General features: G+C 32.1%; 1 non-coding gene across 1 annotated transcript; it reads right to left on the bottom strand.

The window, feature by feature from the left end:
- Positions 1-303: 303 nt before the first annotated feature.
- Trnal-cag (transfer RNA leucine (anticodon CAG)) lies at positions 304-387 on the bottom strand. The gene has a single exon. It is a non-coding gene; the product is annotated as a tRNA-Leu (tRNA).
- Between the last annotated feature and the right edge of the window lie 8,783 nt (positions 388-9,170).

The following is a 9,170-nucleotide window of genomic DNA, read 5'->3' as shown; positions in this document are numbered from 1 at the left end:
GTCAAATCGATTGTTGTTCCAATCGAGTGGAAGATGCGGCGCAAGCGTACAATGAGCGTAACGGGACACATCCGTAGTGGGACAATGTGCGTTACGGGACACTATTTCGTGCGTGCAGCCGGCGTTCATCGATTTATTAGACGTCACGTCAAAAAGTAATACACTGGGCCAATAAAATATTTTGTGCTGGCAGCTGTACTGATATATCTTCTATACAAAAAATAATACTTCCTAAATTTTTTTTAAACACTATCACTTTCATAGAGAATCTCTGCTAAGATTATCCTTTACGAAAACAACATTTGTCAGAAGTGGGATTCGAACCCACGCCCACAGAAGTGAACTGCGACCTGAACGCAGCGCCTTAGACCGCTCGGCCATCCTGACTTGTGTTCATATCCTGTACTCCAACATATTTTATATATTCTACTGCAAATACTCATTAATTTCGTTACCCATGTTTATAATCGAATGTATTTCACATTTTTTTGATAAAGCGTTTCTACAAATAAAAAGTATATATGAAATATATCGTAAATCAAACATTCGGCTGAACGTTGTTGCAACTTTATATGTGGCACAAAAAATCTCAGATGAGGCCAGAACTAAAATAGCCCGTCGCCTCCGTCTATCGGTCCGTCAATCTCGTGACCTGCAGCCAATACGATGGTCCGAAAAATTTCATCCGTCCGTCCTTTAAAAGCTTAGTGACTTCATACTAGGAAAGCCTTCTTTTCACAGACGAGAGAGCCAAAACCCGAAGTTCCCCGAAGTTCATGCTTTTTTTCCGTATCTTTTATGTAGCTATCCTAACCAAATCAACCGTCCACAATGTTTTAAAGTATTTATAATGAAGCCAACCTAACCTAATTTACCATTAGTATCCTTTTATCAACACCGCCATATTTATTTACAATTAAAAAAAAAACCGAAGATGCACGATCGGACGTTTGGCTCTCTCGTTTGTGAAAATAAGGATTCCCTTCATACTATGGCTGTCGGACGGATGGAATTATAACCTCCAAATGTCATTTAGGTGTTAAATATTATTATATTAGGTGGTAGTAAAGTTTGTCTGATAGTTTAGCTGCTTCCAAAATTATTTCTTAACTTACGTTTGAACCCATTCGAAAAACTGTATTTTTTAAAAAATTAAAACAAAAATGGGTGGAGTCCCAGAAGTGTATTAATTACGCATGGTAACACTGGAAGTGTAAAAATTAATACCAGAGTGAAAAAATTGAGTTTAATGAGTTATACGTAGTTTATATAATTGTTTAACTAATATAATTACATAAGAGAAATTTCCCCCATAATTTAAGTATTCTCAACAGTTGTCAGCATTGAAATGGAAAAATACTATGACGGACAAACGGAGTGTTGTAAATCACTCGGTGGCTGACGGGCTATTGTAATTCAGGCTTCAATATGAATCTCTATTTTTAGTTTCAGTTATATAAAAATACATTATTTCCATTACAAACAACTAATACGTAACTAGTCATCAAGAGGCACTGAATACTACAATTTTCATTTCATTATTTATTATAATAAATTATAATTATAGCCTAATTATCTTTCTTTTTATTTTTTGCTAAATTTATTTAAATGACTAACTGTCATTTAGGTTGCAAGGCATATTATTTGATTATGATAAAAGTTGGAACGAAAATTGCATGTCCTATATTTTTATGGCTATGTAAGACTAAACCACTTCGACGTAAATAACTTCGACCAAAACAGTGCTCTATGTCTTGTAGAACTATAACACGTGCTGTTACAAAATATAGAAATTTAAGATGGAAGGAAACATAAGTATATGATGTATTAACCAAGTTAACATCCGTAATATTTTACCTCCTGAAAGATATTACAATTTATACAGAAAAACAATTTTTTGCCTTACCAAACAGGTACATAATTTTGGATACTGATTATCCCTTGTAGTTTCGAAATTGTTTTTGTAAAATGAACAATTTATGTTGCGCGCTTATGCGTATGTGTATATAAGGGAACGTGAAAGATGTTTATTTTTGTTTCTGTGCGTGCGTGGGTATGCGCGCAATGCCCGCGACCAATACCCAAATTTAGACCCCACCAATTGGTACTGAATTTACCAATATTTTAATTACATTTCCAAAACCTTATTCTTCGTCGTTAAAAATGATCTTCGGAAAAATATTTTATACTTTATATTAGGGGCTCTTAGACTAATATTTACATTAAAATTTATTTTATTATTTTTTAATAAATAACTAAAACTAATAAATTGTAATAAACATGCAGCAAAAATATTGGTTTTTATTATTAATTAAAATTTATTTAGATTATTTTACTTACCTTAATATTATATTTTATACACGTGTTTATATTAATATTTAATACTGAGTAGTTATTATTTTTTTTATTTGATTGAATTAATACTCTACCTAACGTATTTTTGATGTCAATCAGACCTTTTATTAATTTATTTACAATTATTATTTGTTGGCAAAATTTAAGTTATTTTTATATTACGCTAAGTAAGAATAACATCTTACGCGTGTACACAAGTACACGCAGCCATTTTTTTCACAATAAAAAATCTTTAAAAAACGTTGCGTTTGTATCACACATTATGTAAATCTTTGAAATTATGTACAAAGAGGAGGGTTCTATATATACATGAAAATAACGTAAATATAAATTATAATTGCATATTCTATACTACCACTTAAATATTTATTAATGGACTTAAAAATCTCCACGTCAAGGTATATTTTATATTTTGGCATTTATTGTACAACTTATCTGTGAGTTAAAATTAAAAATCAGTAACTAAAGTCAGCCTAAACTTCGCCTTTGGTTTAGTTATCTCACTGGTATTTTTGATAACTGCTACCTTTTTGTATAATAAACAAGTGTGCATGAATATGATAATAACCAATAAAATCTAATTACAATATTACGTCAAAGCAAATATAAAATCTCACTTACGTAATATGTCACCACAAAAGTTCAATTCCGTATACTATACATACACGACACTAATGAAATATTATCCTTTGTTATTTATGCATTCTATCTCCTGTTCTATAACGACATATGTAGTGGTAAACAATTTTCCTGAATCAACAGCAACAAACAAAATTGCAATTCAAATAGAATTCAACAATTTTTGAAATACGGTTCAAAATAATTTCAAACAAAATAACTTAAATAAATTTTTATTAAATAGCACAGTCTTTCCAAAAATATATAATATAATGTCATTGTTTACTCAAGTTTTGTACACTGGTTTTAAATAAAAAGCAACTTTTTATTAATTTTCATTATTTTTTCCTGATATCAAGATTATGTACGGATATTAGCAAAAGATTAAAAATATTATGTTCACGATGTTTTTAATGTTTTTGACTTTTGAGAAAATGTTATTTAAGATTGCTAAATCACCTGTAGGAATTATGTTATGTTGATGGAATGCCAGAGAGGCTACGACTCTGAGTGAACTTTGTTTACGGGTTTTGATACTTCTTCGTGACAGCCCACAAACAATTAAAAAAAAAAAAAAAAAAAAAAAAACATACATACACACATTTGGTGACATTTCACGGTTAAGGGGTAATCTGCCAAGCAAAAGAAAGTGGTGGAAAGGTCTAGCTTAGATAGCCAAGCACGCACTGCGCAGAGGAGAGAAAGAGAGAGAGAGAGAGAGAGAGTGGGGAAAGAAGAGCAAAACCATTAATTCCGTCACAAGTTCGCAGGCTGTCATTAAGGCCCTAGGAAGGTGGTGTTCAGAGTCACGACATGGAGAGACACACTCCCTTCTGCCGGTGTAATGTTAGGAATTACAGTAAGTTCACGGTTTTTACAAAGAAGAATGCATTTCAAATAACGAACGGTTCTGTTAAAAGCTATAGCTTGACAAAAAATTACTGACAGATTGATTTTTTTTTTCTGGGGGGAGGGAGGGGGAAGTGAGCGAGTCTATCAGTGCTCGGCAACGAGAATGTTGCAAATACACTTATTGTACGAAACTCGGACATGGAATTTAACACAGAATTTTTTTAAAACAATACCGAGCGTGATAAACATAAGCAAATTGGTCGTAATGATCGAGTCGACTGAGCTCTTTTTCGCTGGCCTCCACGTTCACCTGACATAACGCCATGAGATTTTGTTCCCTTTGGGGCTTCATAGAAGATCGTGTCTAAGTTCCGCCGCTACCTAATTTTTTTTGCCAGAGTTAAGACACAGATTTGAACAATTTAATAGCTTCTATTTCTCCGGACGTGTTAATCAAAGTGTGGGAAGAATTGGACTTTGGATTGGATATGTGCCATGTAACTAAAGGTGCACATATTGAACATTTGTAAGAAAAACTAAATTAGTTTACCTTCAATTTGATGTGGGATTTGCTGTAAATAGTCTAAATTAAACTGTTATAATATATCATTGAAACTGGGATAGTCTTTTATGGTCAACATGTATTGTGAATAATTTAAGGGGCCTCCCTAGTAGCTTCAGAAGTTAGCGGAACACTATGTTTTTTAAATAATGATGGGACTTTATTGATCGACACTACGAATCTGAAAATTTTTCACCCACGAGAAGATACTACACGAAATGTCTGTATACTTTTACATTTATGTTTTTTTCTATCAAAATATGAAATAAAAAATCACCAACTTGTCCAACTTTGGGGCCATTTTATACTGCTTAGGAGAATGACAGAAAAAAAGTACAAGTCTAGAAAAAAATGTAATTTTTTTCTGAAGAAATTCATGTATTTAAAACATATAGTCATCGCTTTGAATTCCGAGATATCTTTTCCGCAATTTCTGCAAATCTTGAAAGTTTTCCACCGTCTCGTGCTGCCGCTCGGCGAAGCCAGCTCGCAGCCACAGCACAGGTAGCGTGGTGGTGGACCCTGGCCCGGGGGGGAGGCAGGCTACCTGTGTGTGCGTGCGTGCGTGAGAGGGAGACAACCCACAACCGGCACCGGTAAAAGATAATCCCATGACCGAAAGAAATTCTCAGAATTGCTTTTAGTGTGCCTCGCCACAGTACCATGTGCTCGACTTACTCTGTGACTATATTCGTGTATCTCTAAAACATTGCTTTTGTTTAAACTACAAATATCCTAAAGCTTACCATACTAGATCATGTATTACGAAATAAAGTATTGAAACTAATCAATCAACACATTGAAAGTTGTCCTACAAACTATTTATTGGTGGCTTTACAGTCTCGCTAGCTAATTCGACAAAAATTTTATTTAACTTTTAACATGAACATACACTTCAGTGTTTTCCTTCTATTTTTAATAAATATTCAAAAAACAATTATTATACTACCCAATATTTTTTTTAATTATTTTAGTTTTCCAAAATGATCTTACACATCTTACAACGCTGAAGAAAAATTTATACTGGTATTAACCAAATGGTTAACTATTTACAAAAGTTTTCATACTTAAAAATGTAGGTTTATATAAAATGTATCTTAAACTAAAAGAAAACTCATATTTTGAAAACTAAATGTTATTTTTCTATGCTTTTTGGTTAGATAGATATCTGATGGTCTTCTCTGTTTTAAAAATGTTCATGGAATGATAAATAAAAAATAAAAACAAGGGAAGATCTATATTAAATAAGCTAGTCAGGAGTATATATATGTTCCTCCTGGCGCAGGAGTCACGAGGAGTATTGAAGATGAGGTCAGTGACCGATCGCTCACATATGTAATAATGGATGGTACGTTATTAATTACAAAATTCAAAAACCATTTGGAAGTTAAAAAGTATAAATAGTGGCAATGTTTAATGAAGATGACGTAAATTTTCAGATAAACTTATTTCTACAGCTCGATTAATTAATAAGGACAGGAAATAAATTTTTTACAGCAATTATTCAAAATTATTAAAATTTTACAAACCACAATTAATTTATCCAAAAACAAAAATTAAGTAAATATTGCCCATACATTACAACATCCATGAAAGAACCTTGCAAATTATTTTTTTTAGATGCATTATTTTGCATTCAAGTTCTTTTTGTTTAATACTTCACCTACTTATAATTGTTACATATTTGGCACATTGTCCGTCACGCCCAATTAAAGGGCCTGAATTAAATGAACGCGTTTCTAATCAAATTTCACGCCTGTTACTTTACCTGCAACCCGGAGCAGTGTGACATAAATTATTGTACACTCGTGACGTTGGCAATCAACTTAAATATTTATGAGTTAAAACAAAACATAACTATAACGGATAGTAAAAAAAAAATGTAAAATTTTGAAATCTTGTTATGTTTTTATATAGTACACAAAGCAGTTAAACCATAAATTATTTGTTGTTGGAAAAAAAATCCGTAATCTTTCATGCTTTTTTCCTTGATTTTTATTTCCAGATATTTTCGTTCTAGAAAAAAATTAAGGTAGCCTTATTCCAAATTTGTTATGATAGACGTTTGTTAACTAAGAATATAAATTCGCTTTACAACCACAGCTTGTACACAAGTCGTAAAAAAACATGGGTTCTACTTACAGGCCGTATTGAACTTATTAGGTTTATGACAAACACAACAGCAATAAACATATGGCTGAGTCTGCTTCCATGTACACTTTTTTTTAAGCTATCACTTTTAAAGCGGGTAAAGTGTACCTATCAAGTAGCTTAGCATTACCCAAAGTGAATGTCGTGCTCCAGAAAATGTTCGAACTATGTAATATTTGCATCACTGTTGCGTTACAGACCTGCAACTTTTTTCAGTGCGCGATGTCACTCTTATGTAAAAATATGTCGTGTTTAGCGCAAACGTGTTCGAATGAATCCACATCGAGCTGCCAAAGAATACCTATCGATGTCGGCAACCTACATAAGTATACAAACCATCGTTTACAAGTGTATTCATACGTAAGTATATAACTGGCGGCAGGCCATGATGCAGTTGGTTCTTCGCGTACAGTCCACTGACGGGATAAGAAGCGTCAAAGATCTTATATGGCTATTCTGTAAACTTGTATGTAATTTCACTGCCTGCTTTAGACAAACAACATCCATTACTTTCAGCTTTGGCTTGAAAAGAATTACTCCGGCCGGCTTTCTTATAAGACTTATTTCAGCTCCTCGTGCGACCAGTGTGTATAATTTGTCCGCGGCCTTATCTTTGTGTGAAAGTTATTTGGAAGGGAAGTTGTGTTGGTAATGTTATTGTTCATCATGTATTACATAACAATTCGACTTAGATACGCACATGTGTTTTTAAAATATAGGTATGTTTAATAACTTGCAATACAAAGTACCCATGTGTTGAATTTCATGTATTGAATTTTTTATTACATTATGTACGAACATAATAATTACAATATTTCATAAGAAATTTTTAACACTTTTTACAAAGCACTCTCTAATTTCTTCCACACCTCATGGTTAACCTTACTATTTTATTTCATGTTTCAGTTGATTTGAACTGTTTGGAATCATAATATGACGGACAATGAAGAATATTAGTTTCAGTAAATTTTATGAGAGGATTTACTTATTACATTAAATATACCTCAATTTTTACCTCAAAGGAAAAAGTTGCATATCATTAAATGATAAATATTTGTTTCGCTTTAATATAGTTTATGAACATAACTTATTGTGATAATAGGCCTACCTATTAGTTAAATTGTGTTTTTGCAATGCTCTCCTATTGCAGTAAAATTCTTGGGCAAATTGAATAGCATATAGTCAATCTTTAACATAAGCTTTAGAATACATAAACGTAATAAATTATGTTCTCGTGATTTTAACAATTAAATATTTCTTCGCATGAAAAAATTAATTAACTAAAAAAATATTTCAGTAAATTTATACTCAAGGACTAAAAACGTTTATTTTAGTTTTAAAAAATATTGTATGTATGTATACTTTTCTGAAAAAAATATATTCAAGAAAACAAATTTTCTTCTTTTTTATTTTGATCTTGAACTTACTTGACAAGCAATATTGAACTTCAACTTTATACTTTCGGTATAGCACTTTTCGATTTATTCTTCTTCAAACGGGAATTAAATGTAATGAATAAATAGCATTTTCCTCTATAATTATTGCAGCCGTATACTGAAAAGTTTAACTTTCCTTTATTTGCATGACGCGGAACTCCTAACTAGACAAAACGTTTGTTATTTATTTTGAACGTAATATTTATGTTTCCTTTCGAACTTAAATGAAACTCTTAACATTTAATTTCATCAAAAGTTATACAATATAAGTATCAAGTTAAAATATTTTTAAGTGAAGTTGTGGCTATTTTGTTGTTGAAAATGACACTCTGAAGTTTGAATGAAAGTGAGAAATGATAAAATTATATTTGTAGTTAAAAATAGATAATTCATTTCAAATTCAATCTTTTGTACATGCATATTGCCAAATAAATTCCAAAATATATTAAATTCTATGCATTTGAATCTATTAGTATATTCTGCAGCATTAATTCCTATAAGCAAATACTTATTACGTACAATGTACTTTTAGTCCTGTCGTATAATTATACAAAATGTTTTATCAAAATTATTGTTTCGTCTATGCGGTTATGGTTGAAAAAGAAAAAAAAGTAATTTATATTATTTTTAAATTCGGTTGTTAGTAAGAACACGTATTTAGTGTAATATGACATACATTACTATCGATAACTCTATTTTAGATTTATCTGTCTATGTTATAGGTATTTCAACTTGATTCTTTTTCTTCGGCTTATGACAGCAGCAAATTTTGTTTTATCGCATATGTAATGTTTTTATGTTTTGCATATTATAATTAATGAGTTAGTATTTGTTAGCGGGTGAGGCTTTTTCACAAATGGACGCGTTCTTGGCGGCTAGCAGGTAGGACGCGTGTATTACGCAGGCTGGATAGGGAAGTACGACTGCGGGCGAGCTCCATGATAGAAGCAACGGGAGTAGTAGCACTCGGCTATTTGTATAGGTTGGGATAGCTGTGCGAATGGTAGAACAGACCACGGGTCTATGGTGAGGAAAAAGGTCCCAAGATCGACATCCCGACGATGAGACCGTTTACGAACTGTCGATGGATCATCAGGAAAGTCAACAACTTGTTCAGAAACTTGAGTCCCTCTTTCAAAATTCAGTTTAATACCTGGAGATGACTATATTCGATGTTCTACCAAGCGAAGCAAACT

This window comes from Bacillus rossius, chromosome 8, assembly GCF_032445375.1.
Source record: "Bacillus rossius redtenbacheri isolate Brsri chromosome 8, Brsri_v3, whole genome shotgun sequence".
NCBI lineage: Eukaryota > Metazoa > Arthropoda > Insecta > Phasmatodea > Bacillidae > Bacillus > Bacillus rossius.
The sequence above is the reverse complement of the archived record's forward strand: the minus strand, read 5'-3'. Positions and strand labels throughout refer to the sequence as shown.